Genomic DNA, 24055 nt, shown 5'->3' on the forward strand with positions numbered 1-24055 from the left:
ACCCCTCCTCGTGGTTGCTGTCAAACTGATTCGGCCCTCGTGGAAGGAATTCAGATCATCGCGTGGCTTCGATTTCACCTTGAGCAATGCAGAAAGCTACACAAATATATATACAAAAATAAAGCCAGTTCCACTGACTGTGCAATATGCTGAAACAGCGAAGCTCGGGTTCTCTTGTGTCGGCTTGACCATCAACAAGCGCTAGTCCGAGATCGGCAGCGTCGTCGCTCCGGAAATTCTACGGTTGGCGCTTAGGAATCAACGACTAAACAGCACCGGCGAAATGCTACCTTTCCTTGCCTTTCCCTTGCAAAGGGCAGACAAACCCGGCCCTGCGATGCCAGTGCATTCTCTATCGGTTTGTCTCGGAATGGTCTTCGGCGAGGCCGCCAGTGGTTCTGTGGGCCTTGTCCGACCCCCCGAATGTATTTTGCTCGCTATTATTTTGTTTATCATATGCCCCTACTCTATCCCTTACCCTCGAAGCTACGAAGCTTTGTAGTCCGCATCCGCGTTCAATGTGATATTATCTGATCGCTCGCCCACGAAAGCAGAAGTGGGCCGTTTCGCCTCCTGTTTATATTCCAGAGCGGTGCCCCTGCGTGACGCAGGACCTACCGCAGACGTACGGAAAGGCGTGACCTGCAGCAGCTTCCCTGTTAAATCTGTATATTGTCTGGGTGTACACGTTGCGTGCGTAACCCGGTTTCGTTTAGTTCCGTCCGGTGAGCCTTTCTGAACATCACGAAGCACTGCCGCAGCCGCTACTGACCTGCCTGGATGTGGTCCTAGACTTCGTTGATGTAAATGGTCTCTGCAACCTGGTGTAGTGCGCCTTCCAAAAAAAAAACATTTATATACGCAGACCACGCTACGTCGCGTTCTATGCAGTATAATACGGTGGTAACCGGGCTGGTAATCTGTTAGAACACAACGTAACCTGCTGGAGTAACGATGGTAATCTGCTAGCAAATTAGCTGGAAAAGAAACATCCAACAGATGCGCCTTACGTTGCCGCAACCCCCGAAAATACACTTTGCGTTTAACAAAGCGCTATTGCAAGCTAGGCTTTCTTCAAATCTCCGGAGCATGAAAAAAATGCCTATGCACTAAAACAATTAGAGCGGTAATTACCGTTGGCAGTTATTCCATATTTAAAAAAAATCGAATTACTTTAGCGTAGACACAAGCAAAACCTCGTACTCTGACCTGACGTATCATCCGATTATGGATAGCTGGCTGCGCTTGCGAGCATCTTGTCGTTAGTTTACTGGAGCCCATTCGGTGGTCAGCGACCTCGTTTATTGGGTTAACAAGGTAGCGGTCTATCAGTGAAAGAGGCAGGAGTTGCGTAGTGGTTGTGGCGGCTCGGACAATTTGGCGCAACCCCGTTAGGCCGCGCGGACTAGGCGCTCCTTGATGACTGCATGCGCACAGTGGAGCTCGCTGTTGCAGATACCCGTGCATTGCGGCCTTTGCTCTATGACGGAGAAAACAACCTCGTCTTGTCGGATAACTTGGCCCATCAGCTTGGTTGGTCATCGTGAGGCGTAAACGTTATATGAAATTGCGCTAGCTCATAACAATGTTCCACGCTGTTGATCTACACGAAAATAAATAAGCTACATGGAACTTAGTAGACGTCCACAAAAAGACGTCTACTATTTCGTCTATTATAATGGCTCATAAGATTCCCATACACAAAAAGGTTGCCCTATATATGGCTACGGGAAGTGCAGTGGCGTTTGATGCCGAGACTCCGTGTTTACATATCGCAGTATATCGCAAGTATAGTTGAGCGTAAGGCCGCAGCGCGTAGGACGGAGGTTTTCGATCAGCAGATGAGTTATCGCCAACCAGACTAGCACTATACCCTTGTGCACACTTCACCAGTGGTCATTTGGCTACAACGGCGTGATAAGAAGAGTAATAAATCTCGTTTTCTGAGCATAGGCTCAATCAAAATGAAATACTTTAAACAACCGATAAATGTATATAACTCCAACTGAGATGTAAACAGCCAAATTAACGGAATCACCTTCACAGCATCTGCTAAAAATTGCAGTTATGAGTGACAACACCCCAAAAAGTAATTTTCAAACGAACCAAATATATCTGAGCTAGGAGACAAAAAAAACGCTGATTATTCGCGACTTGTGTATAAAATGGTCACACAATAAAAATAATAATAATTGTGTTTATTCATTCCATAAAACAGGATACTTATGTGGGTCTGCGAAAACCACAAGGGCTTGAAGAGCAGTTCCCGGCAGGGAGCAACAAGTCGTAAACCATACACCAACCGATTATTGTCACTTTGATAAGGTAAAACTTTTCAGATATCCAACAAACAGACAAAAATTATAAGACAATAATTTACACACAAAGCTGTGTTGAAGGCTATCGTGAAGCTCTACCAGACTGTTTTTAATTTTCCTTCGAGTATTCATCGAAACGAAGTCGTCTGGAAAAGAATTCAGGACAATCGGGACATAATATTGTTGAACATGTTCACCAAATCCAGTACTAGTTCGTGGTAAAAGAAAACGATCGCGAAGGCGTAAATGCCGCCCATGATTGTACAGTTGGCAAAACTGCAGAGACATAATATACTCAAGTACAATCGTTCGTTTGAACAACAAGGTAAAATCGGGCATGCCCAAAACACGAAAGACATCATTATTATCACGATCTGGTGTACCATACAAAACGTGTTTGAGTATCGAACGTAAAATAGCATCCGCCTTATTTTGCAGAGATCAGAGCAAAAGTAAAAACCACACATTATGTACCTAATGCGGAATAGGCTAAGGCAAAATCAATTTGCTTTCGTACTGTTAAGGAACAAAGTGATTTGAACCCGTGCATCAAACAGGCAGGTTTCCTCCGATGAGAACATATGAAGGCCAGATGCGCGTTCCAAGACATGTTAGAATCAAGAAATATACCCAAGAATTTAACAGAGTTCACAAGCAAAATAGATGTGCACTTACAGTTCGAACAAACAGGAACATGCAAAAATATTGATGTAACATTCGGTATTGGCTTTAAACTATTATGAAAGCAAACAAATTGAGTTTTTTTAATGTTGATTCGAATTCTGTTGCTGCTAAACCACTTCATTTCCTGTTCACAATCATGTTCCAAATTTTCAATGGAACGATCAAAGGCACTGTGCCTAGAAACAAGCAGAGTGTCATCCGCGTACTGAAATAGCCGGGAATGAAGTACACAGTTTGAAATGTCATTTACATATAAGTTAATAACCAATGGTGCCAAGATGGGCCCTTGCGGAACGCCAGACTGCAGTACTTGTAGGGAGCTTGTAAATATTCCTAATACGACATTCTGTCGGCGGTTGCGGATGTAATTTTTTAATAGCAACAAACAAGGCCCACGGAAATCATATCAGTGCAGTTTGTTAAGCATTACATCGTGGTTTACAGAATCAAATGCTTTTGACACATCAAAAAACACTCAACAGGCAAATTGTGATCAATGGCAGCATTAAGTACATCAGAAAGGTCGTTCAATGCTTTTTGTGTACCCCTACCAGCGGTGATACCATATTGATTGGACGAAAGTATGTCGTCTTTATTGATAAAGGAAGGCATTGTAAAAACCAAATGGTTTTATAGGACCAGGGAAATTGTTGGCAAAATAGTATACCTCGGTAGCTTCCGACACAATTTTTGGGAATATTTGTAAGGAGGTCTAAGTAGAGCACTTTTTAAACCTTCTGGAATGAATTTGGTTCAATAATATTGTTGATGCTGGCAAGAAAAACATATTTAGGTTCATCAAAATGCTTACAAAGTACTTCAACAAATACCCCATCCAAACCTGGCGGTTTCCGCTGGTGAAATCCTGATAAGATACACCTTAAACCATCCGAGGCACATGCGCGAAGAAATGCAGATTTCTTGACAGAACTAATACTTTGAATCTGTGGATAACTTCTTATGGCTTAAAAAGCGGAGGAAAAGAAACAGTTAAACTCATTAGCGAGGGTACGTGATGGCGGGCCAAAATTTGGGGCAATTATATCAGAGGCGCGTTTAGCTGTTTTGCCCCGTAATCGATTAATGGTAGACCATGTTTTGGCCGGTCTATTTGGGAATCGTAAACACGCTGTGAAAATATTTTCTTTTTTGAGAGCGAAGCACAGTATTTGCTTTGTTACGTGCTGTTTAAAATTGGGCTCTTAAAGGGTCATTTTTGGATGAGCGTCTGCAACGGGCCCTGGCCCGTTCTCTTTGTGCTATTGCTGCAAGTACCGAAGAATTGAACCAAGGACAATCAATTCTCTGCTTTAGAATGACTGTTCTTTTTGAAGCTTCCAAGATCGTAGTTAACAGGGAAACAAAGCAATCATAAAGATCGCTCGGAGGAGCCAAATTTGATAGCCAGAACGATGATGCATCCGCGTGTATAGGAAGAACCCTTTTGCTACGTGGAAGGTGTGCATTACACCTGAGACGAGGGAAACTACATTTTCCGCCTCTTCGGACTGAGGCTGCCATTGACCCTGTTGTCCCTGCAGCTTATCAAGCGGCAAGCACTGCGACAGTGCAGTCATCCACCGCTTTAGATGGGGGAACTTTTTACTCATTGTCTTCTCCATTATTAGCGCAAGGTTGTGTAGGCACAACTTTTTCACTGCTTCTTAGGTACTGAAGTCCTTCACATCGCTTGGAGCTGTCTTGCTTCAAAACGTTCAAAATTGCCTACGAGCCAGGCGCGTTTTTAATGCCACCGGGGTGTGGCTGCCACTGGAAACTGCAAAACGAATTGTCTGTGATTGCTTGCCAGAATGGTGACAGCTGCAGGCATCCTGATTAAAGAGAACACCCCATGCAAGCGAACTGGTTTGGGGAGAGCTGTTTGTTTTGTGGGCGCCTCCCCATGGCCACACCGTATCCTATGTGTGGCTGGGGTAGGCCTCATTCGTGCAACATACCACGAGCGTAAAAAGCCTCTATGAGTTACTCTCGGGCTAAAATGTACCCCAGAAAGCCGCACAAGCGCGCACAGTCACATTTGCACGTGGTGAATGCGAAAAATATCCATTAGTTTTTTGTTAATGCTCGTCCAAACAGTGGTCGTCGCATCATCTCTGGGGTTCGAGTGGTTGTAATTGCTAAGGCCTTAATACCCACTGCTGCTTGTGTAGCGCTTGCCTCTAAAACCGAAGTCACAATGAAGTGAAAGAAAGTTAGCTTTGTGGCAACGAGGAATTTCTTCAACATGGACGTTTCGGTACCCTTCGAGGAGACCGTTCCTTGCGGACGACCACAGCGACTTCATGTTATTGAGCACACACAGAGCGGGTGAATTCGAGTTCAACTTAATGAACGTGAGGATGAGCGAAACCTCGAAAGGCTGCACCGCTTGTGCGCTCAAGCAAGGCAAGTGCTGTTTGTATGCAAGAAAATGCACCATGAATTTTTTGTGAAACGTTTGCTGCATTGAAGACGTTTTTTAGCGTTTTATTTGTCTATTTATTTACAAATACTGCTGGAGCAATGAGGGGCAATGCAGCAATGTAAGAGTTTTATAAAAGGGCACGTATACACGACAAATACTTCCCCTCCATCAAGGCATGCTAACACTCCTAGTCATTCTCTTGAACAGCTGAAGGCCACCATCCTCGAATCTAGTTTTAAAATGCATCACGATCGCTAGATTTGTGAGTCCTACCTTATCTATCAGTTTAAATCAGCGCCGCTTGGAATCAATGAAAGTTATGGAATACTGAATTGTCCTTCCTACGGTTAAAAGTTCGGCTTTCGCCTTATCCTCCCTCTCTTCTTTTTATTCACATAATGGAGTTCTGCATTTCCCAGGATAGCGTTATGCCTGTTCATTTCTTTCTCTTGATAATGTTCACCAATCAGTTGGCGACCTCCAGTAGACGGTTACAGTTGCGTGCTGCCATAGCATTGTTCCGCACAGTGGCTTTACTAAACAAAATCTCACCAGCATGTCTAGATATTATGTTCCGGGTACAATGCTGCGGTACTATTGTTAGCTTTGATGCTCTCACCTTTTAATATATTTGTGCGCGCGAGTGGGTGACATTGCTTTTCTCTCGCCTTCCTTTTTGTATTCCTGTTTTTCAACATTCATTGCTGATCTTTTAGACACTCGCACGTCGTTCTAATTTCAAAGAGCGTCGACCCAGTTAAGTTATTGTCAGTTAAAGGCTTCGGCCCTATTAGTCTCACCAACGTCGATTATAAAACTTTTTGATGGTTTTAGCAAGTAGGTTGCAAGCAGTAATAACATAAATTTTGGGGCCACACCAAACGTGTGGAATAAAAGGATGCTCTTTTCAGACCAAGATCCATGTGGCCAAGAGCATCCTAGAGTGCGTGGACTCGCTGGGGGGGGATGTCGCTCTACTACAGCTCAAATAAGAAACGGCGTTCGATCACGTCACACACAAAATTCTTCTTAATATTTTAGAGCACGTGAATGTTGGTCCCGTCATTTTTGAAGGCGTCAAAATGAGCTACTCGGAATGCTCATCCAGCCTTTCTATAAATAATAAAATAATAATAAAATAACCAGTAGCTTCCAGATCCTGTCATCCGTTAAACAAGGATGCCCTCTGGCACGTCTTCTCTTTACCCTGTACCTCGAAACGTTTTTGTTTAAGGTAACTTACAATGCCCGCGTGCGCTGTTTCAGGCTTCATGAAAGTGAAGTCGAAATTCTCGCCTATGCTGACGACATCGTCCTTACCTGTACTGAAAAAGAAAGCGTTCGCGAAGCCGTGATTGATGCGGTCATGTTTTGAAACAGACCGGTGGTGAGATCAACTAGATAAAACAGCAGGGTTTTGGCACGATGCGTGGGACAGCACTCCAACAACTTTTGCAAATGCACAGTGGGCCACTATACCCTCACGATACCTGGGAGTGCCGGTTGACCAGTATCGAGACACTAACGAGAGCTGGGCAGGAGAAACAGAACGAGTGAGGGAAAAACAGGTAAATGGGGCGGTCGGGATTTATCAATGTTCAGCCGTGCAACAGTGTGCAGTTCGTTTCTGGTGGGCAAAATTTGGTATGCACTGCAAGTTCTACACATGACAAATCTTCATGTACAAAAATTGCATAGTCTTTGCCGTATTTGTCTGGGGCTCCGCGTGGGAGCGCACAAGTCGCACAAACCTGTTCCGTTCTGTGAGAAGTGGCGGCTTGCGGTTGGCACACTTATTCTTAACACAACTTAATTCACGTTTTGTTTTTCTAAGCTATCAAATGTCCTAGGGCACAAGGTCCTTGCGACGCGATGAATGACATTGATATATATAATCCAAGGTTCGACGAAAACTCGCCAGGCGAGGGTCATTCATTGATGAAATACAAGCAGGCACTCACCTTGTAAAAAACAAATAAACAAATACTGACGTTTTGGGACCCATACGGGTCCCTTGTTCGACATGAGGTTCGACTCTGCGCATCCTATAAGCCAAAAACGATCCGTCGCCGCGGCGCTCTTCTCACGCGCATCACGAATCTGCTCTGAGTCTGGTCTGCGCAAGCAAGAGCTAGCCGTGGTATGGAAGGACCTTCGCAGCAACGGCTACCCTTCAAAGCTTCTGAGGACGCAAGAATTGCCGTCTTCAGTTGCCTCCTCCGAAAGGGTTCCTGAAGAAGACAGGCAAAAACGCGCTGCCGCCCCTACACGCAAGGAAGCAGTGAAGCTCTTTCAAGGGTGTTTGGCACATATGGCGTTAAAATTGCAGACGTGCCAACGAACAGGCATATGCAGAAGCTAGTACGCGTGAAGGACCCTTTAGAAAAATCACGATTCCCCGGAGTTGTCTACGAAATTCCTCGCAAGGTTTGCGACGCATCCTACATAGGTGAAACTGGAAATTTTAAAAGAAGAATTCAACAGCGCCAGAACGATGTCAAAAAAAGGCAATGCAAGCTGAAATGCCTTGGCAGATCATCACCCGGCTAATAACCGCGTCATCGATTGGGATTCCGCAGGCATAATCGCATCAGAGAAGCGCCTGTCGACACGACTACATTTAGAATCAGTGCATATACAAACAAATAAAAACACGATTAACCTGTCACGGGGCATCTCCCTGAGATATAAATGCGCACCATGCGCCACCGTACCTATAAATAGTCATGCCTTTTCACCCCCCCTCCTCATTTTGAACAAGGGACCCATAGGAGCCCCGAAACGTCTTTATTTGTTTATTTGTTTTTGACAATGCCAGTGCCTGCGTGTATTCCATCGACCTTGAAATATGTAGCGTAGAAAAACTTTAACTCTAAAAACAAATTAGAAAGAAACGCTGGTGGGAAACTAAAAGGCACAAATGACCTGCCTACGTTGTTTTGGAAGTTAGAGTGCAATGTTAAAAAGGACATAGGGTTCACCCGTGGAAGCAGGAAAACATTGGTCAAACACACATGCACGCACACACATACGCACACGCACACACACAGTGAGAGACAGAGAAAACATTTTAAAGAGTGGCAAAGTGGGAGTGAAACAGACAGGGTAACGACGCTAAACAGTAGTTGGCTGGAAGACTTCATCGCTGCAAATCGAAGCGCTAGGGTAATATAAAACACGATGTCGATATTTCGAATGTTACATTGTGTCTTGTATTTATATTTTCTCTTCACTATGAACCACCCGCCGCGGTGGCTCGTTGGTAAGGCGTTTGGCTGTTGAGACCAAGCACGCAGGTTTATTGCCCTTGCGCTGCGGCCGCGTTTCTGGTGGAGGTGAAAACGGAAAACGCCCGTGTGTACCACATTTTGGCGCATGTAAAGATCCCCCGGTGGCTAAAATTAATCCTGAGCCCCCAACTCTGTCACGCATCATCGTCTGTGTCACGAATAACCGTGTAATTATGGCTTATTCAGCTAAAATTAGTTTATCGTTTCCTCACACCGGCGCCCAAGAGACGTTCGAGGAGCTGCTAAACATTAGGAGACCCCAGGGCGTCATGCTTCGCGCGATGAGCTTGGCCCAGTGGATAAACCCACGCGATTCGCGTTCATTCTCTTGTCTTCGGGGGCGTAACCATGAACCACAGCGTAACGGCCATTTCCATCCGGCTTGCGTTGCATGGTCGGAAAACTTTCGCGCGAAATAAGCAGGATGGGTTCCGAAGAGCGCATGAAAGTGTTCGCGATCTCCCTGTAATATAAGCACGGCGTAGCGCAAAACATTGCGAGCGACATCAAATAATTTGACCATTGGGAGCCGTTTGGAATCCGTTAACACGTTTATTCCTCTACCAACAGGCCCAGGACTTTTGCACGGGAGAGACAAAATCCGTTTGAAGGATCGTGAACGACGACACATCATATACGCGTGCACACGCCCGTTTAAAAAAATTTTACACTTTTTGCGTTGGCAGCTACACCATTCGTCGACCCAAACCACCACACATTATGTGCGTTCAACTTTGCACAGAGGAACTTTGTTTGCGATAGCGGGAAGTTATCACCACTTTTTTGAGAAGATTACTTAAGGCAGACAAAGCCCAACAAAATGGTGCGAAGGAATCCGAAGTGCAACGTTGCTACTTGATTTCAAGGGACTATTTTGGTCAATGCCATATCCAGTTTCTTGTTAACACGTCCACTGACGACACAGACAACAAAATAAGGCTCGCGCGGCAGAATAATAATTTTGTAGGATAAACTTGGTACACCCTATAATGTTACGAACGGGGTAGTGAAACTTTGTTACATTGTCTAGGTTTTAAAGACATGAATTGACCTTGTGGAGCGTCACAATGTGCACAAAACCTCAAGCCATTTGTTTCTTTCTGTGCGCTGCAAACAATATACGAAATAAATTTCTGTGTGGGGTGCTTAGTGGCGTTATGTAAAATAGAACGTTAAAAGATTATCTTGCTAAAACCACTCAGCTTTTCATGAAGTTGCTTGCCCACAAAAAAAAGCAGAAGTTTGAATGCATTAAATTTGAAGCAGGGTGTCATGCAATCGTTTATTTAAGACAACCATTGAAGCGTTATGATTTAGGTAGCTTGAAATCATTATTCCTTAGAAAAGATAGTTTGGAGAATGATGTGAGCACGTGGCCTCAGGTTAGGTAGGTTACGTTACCTTTACTTACGCAAGGCTGTTAAGAATGACCCTAATGGAACTGGTAACGAGCATGTACAAATAATAGACTTTGCAATGCTAACTGCTTAGAAAACGCGCAACCACCAGCTGTTACATTCCGTGAGGCCTAAATAAACACGGAACGTTAAAGCGTCTTAACAGCTATTGTATTTCTCGGCCTTCTACACTGCATTTTTCGTATACCGACACGCTTCGTGCGCTCCCCGGTGTCATACCCGTGGCATTGGTGGAAGATTTCAACGGGGACATCTCGCGGCTTGATGCGGCCTGGCTGTTGCCCTTCGTGGTCGAAATGTTTGGCAAGGTGGGTTACACAAACAGCATGATTCCGCAACGCATTAGAGAAAGGAGCAACCTCGTGTGCGTCCACCAAAAATAAAACTCTAGCCAGTTCAAGTTTCATTCATCTAAGTACCCATGAAGTGTGCTCAACCTCCAAATACAAACAAACGTGTATTGTTTAATTTACCCCTTGGACTGGTCCTATTTTTAATGGTAATCCAAAGTGGAATGGCATTAAATATTTATGGTTCCTTTCATATTTGTCACGTTGTGGTGGCTGTCCAAGCACCTGGGTGTGCTTTCGTTAGTTTGACGTTTTATGACTTTGACGGCACTAGATCTAAGTTTTCTATTTTGTTGCTCTGAAGTGCACATAATTCTCTACCGGCAGTGAAAAACTGTGCGAAATGCTAGAAATAGGACATTGTAGGCTCGTTTCTGCTATTCTACAAAAATAGGACTAGTAGAAAACGCCTTTCTATAAGACGCGTTCTGAAAACAGGTGGCGAGAGCATGAGGGCCACAAATTGCAAACTTGAGCCTGCGTACAGGGCCCGTGATTATATTTTACCAAGGAGCTTGCAAATGGCGGTCGGCATTTTTTGTAACTAGGGAACTGAAATTTCTCGCACCAGGAATCGTCAATTTAATGTGAATTTAAACTGCGGCAGTTTTGTACGACGTCCCTGTCAACCCGTTTGATATATACATGTCATACTGATTCAGTGTTAGAGCGTCACAAATGGTTGGCCCATGCCTTAACATCGCAGAGAGCTCACGCAGCTGTATTTTGCCACAAATTGGTCATACTAAGATTGTAGGTCAGATTATCAAAACTGAGAGAAAGTAAAAAAGGTAGAATTCTTTTTCACTTGTTGCCGCACTGATCGAGTGTGAATTTCTTGAGAGTGCATCGGCGGCATGAGTAGAATTTCCGATTTTCGAGGAAAGCGTGTTGTTCTTGTTGCCCCACCTCCAAACTCATTATCAAGGCCTTCTTTGTTTGCGTTCATGACCTAATTTTTGTGTTTTGTTTTGATTGTAGCATTTAACGCGCCGACGCAAGGCGGGCGATGAGGCGCGCGGTAGTGGTGGGCTCCAGATTAATTTTGATGACCTGTTGATCTTTAACGTGCGTCGAAATTTCGTTCACACGGGTGTTTTTGCTTTTCGTCTCCATTAGAAAAGAGGCTGCCATGGCCGGAATTCGAACCCGCGGCCTCGTGCCCAGCAGCACAGCATACTTTTGTAGACTATAGCAGCAAAAGATAGCGGGGCAACGGTGACATGCAAGGGGCAACGCAAAATACAGTTTGAGGGCTCAACTATATTGGAGATAAACTAAAACTTTTTGCCTGGCGTACTTCAGTTTAACAAGCGCATTTTGCTCCCATTTAGATGAACGTTGCTGGGTCGCCATTTGGTATTAACGTTAAACGCAGCTTTAAGGATGTGTTTCTTTCGCTGTCCTTGAAGCCCCTCCTTACTTTTCGAGTACGTATCCAGGGTGTCACCTGATTAGGATGCAACAACAAACAGCTTCTTGCAGATTTTTGAAGCGATATCATCAAATAGCGCGCCTTTCTTCAGAACCTGTTTGAGCGTTGTTCAACCTTCATTTGTCACTGACTGCTTACGTTTCACCCATGTAAAACGCATGGCTAGGTCGATTTCAAAATATCTCCGTGAGCATTTGTGATTCATTGAAGGCAATTGCTGTAAAACAGTCAGTGTGAGAAAGTTCAGCCTGGAGTTGGTATCAAGTAAATAAAGTATTACTGACCTGAGAGGCATTTATATTTTCAAATGAATTGACATGTTTACTACGTTAAGCGGTGAGTAGACTTATGTAACTGATGGCGATAAGGAGACATGAGACAGTCAACAGTGATATTTTCTAACGAGTACGAACTAGATTTTGCGGAAGAAATTGCATGCCGTGATTTGTATTTTTTTGAAGATTAGATATTGTTTACATGCGAAAAAACTGGCTGCCGAGTTTTGATACAAACCCTCACAGGTCGCAGTTGTTCTTGGTAAGTCGGCGTAGGCATGGACATGACTTCAGATTGAGGATAAACGCCAGTGCAGCTATTGGTATTCCCTAAAATGAAGTGAAAGCGGAAGCACAAGTCTTTTACTCTGTAAACGATATCCCGTTATTGTGTGCACCACCGTCCGTCACCGATGCCTTGGACGAATATGTCAGAATACACCACCGTATGCACTGCACCAAATAAATCAACAAGAGTCATGTGGATGGCACCCCACTCATTGTATGCACTGTGAATACATAGGGCCTGTGGTAGCTCATTCCTGGTGTTGCTGACGTGTCCTCCATAACATAATCCTCCTTTTTCCTTAAAGACGTCTTCCTCGTCTTTCGGTTACTTTGCGAGTCACCCTTGCTAGCCCGATGTGTGCGCAATAAACAGCAACGTTTATTGCTTCTCCCCTAATTACGACTTGTCGAATGAGCATCGTCCAATTCCGGACGCAAGAATGGGCATACGTGGAAATACGTTTCACGTTTTATAATTCGAAGGCCAGAACCCATTCCGCAGGTTTATCGTTATTTAGCTCGAATCCTCAAGTTGTGGTCGCTGAGGACTTCCGGGTCAGGGTCACAATCAGGAGACCTCTTATTGAAGTCCCATTATATGCCAAATTTACTTACCTCTTTTTTATTATTAATTATTATTATTACTCATTATTATTACTTTTATTACCTCACTTTTTTTATTAGTTCATTTGCTTATAAATACCACCAGGCAAAAGGCGACTTCATTTAGAGCATTGGTTAACCCGTTTTTATCTTTCCTGTAGCGGCCGTATTTATTGCACCATAGACACATTCACACCCAATTGTTGAACAACAAAGGTAGATAATAATTTTACATTAAACTAGCTCGCTTTTTATTAAAGAAGAAAATAGTAGCTTTGCAAGAAGGATGCCAATATATTAAAGCAACATTTGAAAATAAAGTGTTGGGCCTTGCTTGGAACACACTTTTTTCGCGACCTCACCCCGCAGACCAGACAAAATGCCGCTTATAAACTCGGGAAGTGGCAGTCACGTCATTGCAAAAACTTCGATCAATATTTGACAACACTATCGCCAAAATTTTAGGTTGTCAATAAAAACTGGCTTCTCAAGAGATTACGAATCATACTCTCAAATAAAAGCATTGCGCCAACCCTCACGTTTTCGAGATCCGGAGAAAGTTTAGTGCGTTATTTTGCACATTCAAAGTCACTAAGACAAAGATCGCGCTTTGGTTTAAGTTGTTAGGCTTAGCAAGCACGCGCTTCCTATTGCAAAATTGGTAATGCTCAAAACTTCTGGACGTAAACAATTGTAAAGGCCTTAATGAGCTTTGTCCAACCAGCACACTTCTTAACAAAGTAAGCCGCTCACGGCTAAGCCAACATGACACTAGAAGGCTCCGATCTCAATTGATGTGATTTTGATCATACATGTCTCTTTGAGCATTCTTGTTTGAATGTTTACAGTGGCGCAATTACATGGCGATTTATAGTCTGCACCCGGATCGCCTCCCCATGTAACTTTTTACAGTCATGCAAAAATATGAAAGCCTGGTGGTCTCTTGCAAGTTATAAGAACCCGCTTTCATGTGCCATGACTCTAAAAACATAATGCCAATATGTATTAGTAACAAGCAATTTGATGAGGGGCCAGCGGAAATAGTGCCAAATCTTGAGGTTCTCAATATAGTCTCAGCGCAGTTAGGCCGCACGGAGGCATGTTTAGGTTGCACCATAATAAACTGAATAAGTCAGAGCGAATGAGGTCGTCACTCACCATAATGTTTGGTGCCTACATCGTCCCATGCACATAAAAGTGTTAGAGAGAAGGGAAGTGTATTTCTTGAACGAAATCTTTTGGAAAAATTTTCCCTGGTGAAAGCTAGAACGAATGCACTGCCAAACGCGGTCTACAGGCGACACTACTCTGTTTGACTTTTCTGCTTCTGCAGGCCTACTGCGGCCTAACAATATTCACTTTTCCGGACGGGGGCCAGAATCGGCCCAGACTTTTTTGCGCAAGTTAAAGAGGACTCTAACATCGTTATTTAGTACCCTCGTGCCTTGTCAAATGCCACTGCGAAAGAACAAAACATACGCCTAGCAAAAGGAAGAACAATGTTTTCTTAGGTATCTACCCCAGTGCTGCTATATGAAATTCAGTAGTTTGAACGAGTTGGGAAAACATTCAGTGGCCTTCATTCCAAATATGCATGCGTTATAGACACGAAGGAAGATGTTCTTGGCTGGCTGGCGGGGATGTTGCAGAGAAAATACCGTTGTTTTTTACGCACGCAGTTAAGCGACAGGACAGGTGGCGTTCCGGACAAATCAACATGTCAGTACACCGAAGGACGCAGTTATGATCCAGGCAAGAAGCGTCCCCTCTGTGCGCACTTTTTCACCACAAGCAAAGAGCGGTATTACCTTGAACAACATTAGATACATTCGTACCTTGGAGACTGGGAGCCTTGTTGGCACCTGTGTAACCTTCAGGGAGGCGCGTGTGTCTGTTCGCTCAATGTGGTTGGTTTACCTCAGAGATTGGTAAGCACTACCAGGAATAAAAGAGTCCAAGGCGGACTCATCAAACGCCGAATTCTTCTACTGGCCGAGGGGCTTTTGGCATCGGTCGTCTTTGCGGCCTCACCATGCGCCACAAAAGGGCTCCCATAGGCCAAGCGCCGCTGTACTGCTCTTACCCCTACCTTTTTACATCTCTCCCCCCGGGGCATCTGGCCTCCTTACATCAATAAACAATTCTCTCTCTCTCTCTGTTCCTTAAGAATAGGGGCAAAATTTCTCGTTTTTAGGAAGGACTACTCTTTCGCTGAGCAGGCCCGCATACCGTTTTCGCAGTCCATCGACCTTCGTCGGCAAGGTCACACAGCACGCGCCCTCTTGGGTGAAATGGTAATTATCACTCGGGCGCTTTTCCGATGTAGGTGAAAACCGAAAACGCTAGTTTATTTGAGTTTTAGCGCACCTTAATTCGATCATTCGGTGCTGAAAATTAATCCGGAGCCCTCCACTCCGGCGCGCCTCATAGCCCTGGTGTAGCGTCGGTGCTTTAGGCCTCGTAATGAATGAATGAAAAGTGTAAATGTGTGGCTGTCATACGGGCAATTCGATTGCTTTGTGGCACATATTTATCACTCACGTTCATTGTGGTAACGGTGAATCACAACACTGCCTTAGATTGATGCATTTTTTGTGGATTGGAGGGGTGTTGATGGACAAGGGAGCACAAAAATACAGGTGCACATTTACCGCTTCTGTCGCCCTATGTGTAATGTCAGTACCTTATTCGTAGAAAGAAAATGATTAATACAGACCGCTCTTCAAAATCCCACAGGCAACGGGAAAGAATAATAACTGTCGCGCATCTGCTCACTTCTCTGAAAATATCGTCGAAATGTGATAGCCGTCTGCCGCGGTGCCACGTAAATGCCTCTCTTCTATTCCCCTCCCATCCCACTCCTTTCACGATAAACACGGCAAATGTTTGTTCAAGATATTTCAATTTTGCCGCATGCCACTGCTCGCGCCATCTGGATGAACCTTTCGTTTCTTCCGAACTTTAAATGCGGCCACGAGAGAGTGCCGCCAGAGTTCTTTGTAAATACAGCTGAAAATATTTTATGCGGATTTTTCTCATTTGCTATCGCAAAATTGAACATTCCTGTATTCTTTCCTCCAGTCCAGCCGTTCCTCCAGTCCAGCCGTGTCTCGGCGTAACAGGTGCGTGATAGCAGCGCGGTGGGGCGTAGAAGAGCGCGCGCTGCTTGCGCATGCGCGCTCTCCCTCTACTGCGCGCGCTGCAAATATAAAGCCGCTAGCGGTCGCTCGTGCTTCAGTCACTGCGTTGCTCCTTCCTTCCTTGGTTGACGCTCGCTCCCACGTTTACTCGTGTCTGCTACTCCAGCATCACGGAAGAAGCGATGGAAGCAACACTGCCTTCAACCAGTGCTGAGGCCCCAATGCTCTGCATTTACTCGTGTTCCCCTCGCGGGAAGGCGCGGGAATTTTTTTTGCGTTAAAGTAGCGCAAAAAGGACTACCGTCTTTAAAAAGCAAACAGGCAGTATAGTTCGCCGAAAGGGAATGCAGAGGCCGGCTAGCCATCAGAATCAATAACTGCGCAGTTTTTTTGCGCATAGCGATATTTTTATTCGCCTTCGACGTATCCTGCAGCTTTACATAGCACAAATTGTTCGCATTTTTTTAAAATAAAAGACTGTTATGTCGCATGCACACTGCGCTTGCGCGAAGCTTGCAGAAACGTCGCAGACCTGCTTTTACCGTGCCCCGCATCTCAGGCGCCCATGTTCACCTTAGAAGAAGTTAGGGTAAACCAGCCGTCCGAGCAGGCAGCTCTTTCTTCTTCTTTTGTTACGAGAAAAAACTAGGGGAGGTGGACGCCATATATAGGCGCCGGCTACTCCTTCTAACGTAAGGTAAATGCTCTTATGAAGACATTGCAACGCACCCAGAGTCATTGCCCTGATCTCTAAAGGTGAACGCTTCTGATAAAGTCTTTGCAAACTACATTCATTTGTGAACCACCTTGCGAACTCTTTCTACTGTCGTATGAAATACAAACACGTGGCTCGTTGTTTGTTATTAAGAGTTTCATAACTTAGTTCTACCATGCCGTGGTTGCAAAAAAGGGGTTGGCAGCCCTCGACCCCACAGAGCTGAGATGGCTGTCGATGAAAAGCTTTTCCGCAAGGCTTGCTTAGACACTCGGTATTTTAGGAGCGCCGCTGAAGGGAACACTGGAGCTTACTTTGGAGGACAATGCGCCAAGCACGTTTTGGATTCGCCCCAACCAGCCATTTTGTTGGTGAATCACGCGCAAGACGCCGATAGGCACGCTGCTTCATTAGCGCTGCGGGAAAATTGGTGCCGGCGCCACGAAGCAGCGTTCACGGCACGGTTGGCTCGTGGGTGGTCGGCAACGAGCAGGCGTCTCATCTGAGGTTCATTATTTCATGCCGCTTAATCGGCGAAAAAAAGTTCAGCAACTAATGGAGCGAACCCCAAAAGAATCCAACGTCTACAAAGTATGAAGGATCCAACCAAAACTTTTCCTGAAGTTCAAAAGTGCGGGGGCACGGTGTCACAAAAGAGGTTGCGGCGTTCGAGGCGCGCTTGTGGACCCGGCTCATTGCAGTCGCGCATGGACTGGGCGTGTGTTTTCTTTTCATTTGTCCCTGTCTTTTTAATTATTAATATCAGTAAATGAAGGAACGTCTTTCTTATTCTTGTGATTTTATTGCCTAATCATCTCTTTGCTAACTTCCACTGCTAACTTGTACCGAACACACACGAATACACACACTCCAGTCATTCTTAAATTTAAATAATGGGAACAGAAAACATCATTCAATGGAACTGCAGAGGCCTCCTTAAAAATCTTGACGATGTGTATGCGATTCTGCATGCCAGTCAGCCAAGTATCATGTGTCTGCAGGAAACCCACCTCAATTCTAAACAAACAAATTTCTTAAATAGGTACATGGTATTCAGAAAGGACAGGGTTGGCTGCAATTACTCTTCAGGAGGTGTGGCCATTATCGCCCGGAGATCATTAGCATGCCACCCCCTCCCTTTAAACACTGTCCTCGAGGCTGTAGCGATCCGTACGATAATATTTATTAGGTTGATAACGGTATGCTCCATCTACATTCCTCCTGATCATCCACTTTCGAGCTCTGATTTCGAGGCGCTGGTCGACCAGCTGCCCGAACCATACATACTAACAGGCGACCTTAATACGCACAACTCTCTTTGGGGCTCCTCCAGAACGGATGCCCGAGGTCGCCTGAGAGAGAAGTTTCTTACATCCTCCGGAGCATGCCTCTTCAACAAAAAACAGCCTACATACCATAACTTAGGACACAATACATACTCTCATCTTGACTTGGCGATTGGTTCCGCAGTTCTCTTTCCATGTCTTGAGTGGGGTGTGGGCACAGACCCATATGGTAGTGACCATTTCCCCACTTCATTAACGTATATAGGTATAGGCCCGAGCAGTCTATCTTCCCATAACAGGTTTAATGAATCAAAAGCAAACTAGAGTACATTCACAGAAACATCTAAACTACACCACACAACCATAAAACACCTACACCTGGAGGAAGCAGCCCAACTCTTCGCGGCACACATACTTGACGCCGCCGACAAGTCCATGCCCCAGGCCTCCAGTGCGTCCCGCACCCCAAGGAGGCCCTGGTGGAACGAGGACTGTAGGCCCAGAACAAGGCGTGGGGTGTCCTTCGCCGGTACACCACGCCAGATAACCTCATTTCCTTTAAACGGGCAAAGGCTCTTGGGAAGCGTGTGAGTCGTGAGGCGAAAAGGGGGAGTTGGCGCGCCTTCCTCACTTCCATCAACTCATACACCGACACTCACAAAGTCTGGACACGAATACGCAAGCTAAAAGGACAACAGACACACAGCGTGCCCCTGGTTAGCACAACAGGGGACACCAGGCCAACACGCTTGCACAACACTTCGAACACGTGTCCAGCTCAGCACACTACACCAGCCCTTTCATTAAACACAAAGCACCATGTGAGAAGAAGTTCTTGCGAGACACTAATAAGTCGAACTCATCCTATAACACCCCCTTTTCACTTCAAGGGCTGAAGGTCGCACTCGGTAGTTGTAAACCTTCAGCTCCAGGTGCAGACAGGATTTCATACACAATGATACAACACTTACATGCAGACACTTGAAAGACGCTTGAAAGACTTCACCTCTACAATAAAATATTTCTTTCGGGGCACTTCCCACGCTCTTGGAGGGAGGCCATAGTAGTGGCTTTCCTAAAGGAAGGGAAGGACCCTTCCTCTCCCGCCAGTTATCGCCCCATTGCCCTGACAAGCTGCCTGTGTAAGGTCTTCGAGAAGATGATAAACAGGAGACTCGTGTACTTCTTAGAGTACAACGGTCTTTTCGAGAGCGGCCAGGCGGGCTTTAGGGCGGGGCGATCTACGAACGATCAACTCGTTGCGTTAGAGTCATATATTAAAGATGCTTTCCTCCATAAGCAGTACTGTATGACAGTATTCTTTGAATGTGAAAAGGCGTACGACACTGCTTGGTGGTACGGCATCCTCAGCGATTTGAAGTCCTTTGGTATGTCGGATAACATGTGGAACACGCTTGCCAGTTACCTCTCTGAAAGAACGTTTCGCGTGCGAGTTGGAACTGCACTCTCTAGAGTTCATGTGCAGGAAAACGGTGTTCCGCAAGGTGGAGTTTTGAGTTGCACTTTGTTTATTGTAAAAATAAAGTCTCTTGGGAAGGCTCTGCCACCAACCATTTCCTGCTCTATCTATGTAGACGACGTGCAATTATCCTTTAGGTCTTGTAACCTGTCTATCTGCGAGCGCCAAGTCCGGCTTGGTGTTAACAAGCTAGCTGGCTGGGCAGATAGCAACGGTTTTAAATTTAATCCAGTCAAGTGTACTTGTGTTTTGTTTTCGAAAAGGCGTGGCATTCGGCCGGATCCAGACATCAAACTCAATGGTGTCTCAATTCCAGTCAGAAATGAACACAAGTTTTTAGGTGTAGTCCTTGACGAAAAGCTCTCGTTCATTCCACATATAAAACAACTTAAACATAAATACCTAAAGGCCATGAATATACTCAAGGTTCTCTCACACTCTTCATTTAGTGCTGACAAACAACTTCTTTTACGTGTTTTTACTAGCCTGATAGGTTCACGATTAGACTATGGAAGTGTTGTTTATGGGTCAGCAAGTAAGACATCCCTCAAAATGCTGGACCCTGTGCTTCATCTGGGGCTCCGGCTGGCATGTGGTGCTTTCCGGACTAGCCCTGTCGAAAGCCTCTATGTGGAGTGTAATAAGTGGAACCTACAACGTCAGCGAGCATACACAGATCTCCTTTTTGCTTTTAAACTTTCATCTATGCCACACCATCCTTTTAAATCAGCTGTTTATGATACGTCTATGACTGCACTACTCCTAAACCGACCATCGTTCTCTGCGCCCTTCTCTTACAGAGTTAGAGAGGAAGCGTCAGAGGATCCTGTCTCCTTTTTAGACACCATACAAAGTTCTCAAACAGATTTTATAGCACCATGTCATCTCCGCCCTGTCTTATGCGACACATCTTTCACACATGTAGATAAAAACCGAGCTCCCACATGTGCAATTCTGCAGCACTTCTTGTATTTGCAGCAGAAGTATCAATTTTCTGAATTTTATACGGACGCCTCTAAAACTGCCACCTCTGTGTCCTGCGCGGCGCATGGGCCCGGCCTTAATGTCACTAGAACTCCTAATAGTAATACCAGTATCTTTACGGCAGAGGCTAATGGTGTACTTCTTGTTGTTAATCATATCCTTCAAAGTCACATCCCACAATCCATTATATATACAGATTCCCTCAGTGTCGTGCGGGCGTTGTCGTCAACAAAGTCTTCAAAAAATCACGTTGTCAATCTAATAGTCAAGGGTATTATGTCTGTGTATGTCCACAAATTTCAACTATTCCTTTGCTGGGTCCCTGGCCACTGTGGCATAGCCTGGAACGAAGCAGCGGATCGAATGGCTGCTGCTGCTACACACTAGAATACAGTAGACATAACCACATTACCCTACACCGACGTGAAACCACACATCAGACAACAACTTCGCAAAACATGGCAAACACACTGGAGCGAACAAACAGACAACAAGTTACACGTAATAAAACCCCACTTGGGACCACACACCACCGACACACGCAATAGATACACTGAAGTCGCCTTGGCTAGATTACGGATAGGGCACACTCATGCAACACACTCGCACCTTCTCACTGGATCTCCAAGACCTCTGTGCAGCAGGTGCGGAGAGGCCCTATCCGTGATGCACATCCTCATACAATGTAAGGCACTCGACACTACACGACGCAAACACTTCCCTCGACTACACACACGACATATTCCACCACACCCATCATACTTCTTAGGAGATGATGCCATGTTTTCTGTTCAGCTTACCTTTAAGTTCCTATCAGAAGTTCACTTTTTACAACTCTTCTCATACCACCCATAGCTTTACCCCTGGTCCTATACCCAGCCACCGTATTTATATTTAACCACTCTTGTTCTTCACCCTGGCCCTTTACACCAGCCGTGCTCATAGTTTTTAACTGATTTTATTTCATGTTCTCTCCTCATGAAATCACTTTGTGTTTGGCGCTCTTTGCCCATGTCGGCCGTGCGCCAATAAAATCAAACCATCATCATCATGGGCCCAAAAAAGGAGTCGCCGTTAACAGCCCATGTACAAAAAGTGCTGTACAAGGCGGCGCCAATGACTCGTTGGAGTGCCATTCTGATGCGCCCGCGATGCAGCTTGTTTTGGCAGTAGGTGCTTAGGGCGTTGATGGTGATGTCAGTGCCACTTCGCAGTAGCACGCTGAACTGGTGGCGACATCGAGCCGGTACGCACCTTAGCGCGTGCTAACTGAGCGTCGGGTTTTGTGAGCGCTTCCTGGTCGCGCACGCGGGAAAGCTTTTGCACCGCATGCAGCGGCGCTGTAGTCGTAGATGCCTTGTCAACGTGCTCTTCAGCGCAGATTTAGGCGAGTTGTTCTGAGGGTTGGGATGCCGGAAGGAAGTAGGCATAGTTGGCGGCTTCACGCGCTCTAGATTCCGGCTTAGGCATTGACGGCAGCAATACGGGAGACGTGAGTTCTTCAGGGCTCACTTTGAAAGCCACGACGTGCGCATCGTGCGAGGTTTGCTGCGACTGCACTGGTGCAGGGCAGAGTGTTAGCGCCAAGCTGCGTATCATGAGCAATGGTGGGGTAGCGATTGACGGGGTTAGACCGGATGGAGTGGTCTAACCTCATCACGTCTGGCACATGACGTCCGGGTCACCACGTGTAGAAAAGGGTCCGTGGACTCAGTGATAAGCTGTGGACTCTTACTTTTATTCAGGTGCGTAAGGCCCGGCCGGAACTTAGAGAGCAGCGTAGACGTGTGACCGCCCCTGGAGCGCAGTCGGGTTCGAACTCCTCTCGCCAGGAACTGCTGACCTGTCCAGGCACCGCTGATGATGATTGTAGGTAGCCGTTCCTGACGAGGATAGTGGAGCTCGTGAACTATTCAGATGGTAGTGCCGTCACTACACGTAAAAAGTACGGCTGCTGGCAAGTTTGGTGGACACCTTGTTTTAGTGAGTGTGCAGAGTACGTGCGCTGACTTGAAGCGCATTCAGGAAGTAACTGGAAATGCGTTCAGGAAGTGCCGTAAGAATGCGTCGACGTCATCCTAAACGTTAGGCAATTGAAATCGTTTCATGTTCACTTACAGAAACCGTAGCCTTTGGCATATGTAATGAACTGTTTCAAGATGTAAGAGAATATAACTGTATGTTTAAAGTTTTGCTGACATCGACTCGAAAAAGAAATCCGGGGTAGAATTAGCATGGGCTGGTGGCCTTCGCCAAGCACTGTCAAACAATGAAAACAAGGTCGCACCCCACTTTTGAAGGAATGGTTGGCAACAATTGAGTATTGCATATGATAACATAGCAGTGGTTCTCAGCATCACTACCCGGGGACCCGTTTTGGACTTGCAAAAGTTATGATGGACCCTACAATGAACCATAGCTTGATCGGTGTCATAATGTTAAATATTTCCATTTGCAGCTTGCTTCACCCGCACACTTACCCAATGTCCACCTTTTCTGCTTGACGTTGTCCCCTCTGTAGCAACCTGGTGGAAATAAATTCTTATTGATTGGGTTAAAATGCCGATGCGTGTGATAACGCATGTCACTTTGCTATTCAGTCTAAGAGTCTAATAAACACCTATATTCTGCCTTTGTGTGTCGGTTTTTTTCTCTTATAGCTGGCGTGTTGCGCAAAAATCAAACGTCACAATGTATGCTACCTGGAGAAACTAAATGTACGTGTAATGTGGAAAAGCCACCTTTATTAACTTCAAGTAAGTGCTGGCAAAATCAAGAAAAGAATTGAGTGGGTACAAGCTTTAAGGGAGGCTTCGAGGACAACTGAAATGCTCTGGCGGACGCCCTGGGGTACGTGGACCCCATTTAGAACCACTGATTTATAGGAAACCTGACGCCTTACCAAATTCCTAAAAAGAAAGCTTATGTTGATCTAACGAGCCTTGAAGATATTGACAGAAGTAACACTGAAATAGCGTCACTGGTATCATCTTTAATGCAAAACCAGAGTTTCGAATTATGTAGCCGATTTTGTGTAAGCATCCTGGCTGAATTCAGACAAAACAATGGACTTTCCCGCTCGTGTACTTAGGAATTGGCCGCAGGGGAACCATCCTAGTAAGACAGTGGGTGCAGTGAGGCGACAACGAGTGAGCTGAAAAACCTCGGCGTATAGAGAAGTATGAAAATTTTCTTAATATAAGAATATATCCACCTGGTGTGAAGGTAAAAAAAAATTCTTTAACAAGACGTTTCTTTCCAAAGCGCTCAATCTGCTACCCAATTTATACTTGTCAAAATATGAAGTTAAAATGGGAACATTAGGCATATTTGAGCAAGTCATCAATACGTAACTGGTACTACA

This window comes from Haemaphysalis longicornis, unplaced genomic scaffold, assembly GCF_048455015.1.
Source record: "Haemaphysalis longicornis isolate Haplotype H1 unplaced genomic scaffold, Haemaphysalis longicornis Haplotype H1 scaffold_2, whole genome shotgun sequence".
In the NCBI taxonomy this organism is placed as follows: Eukaryota; Metazoa; Arthropoda; class Arachnida; order Ixodida; family Ixodidae; genus Haemaphysalis; species Haemaphysalis longicornis.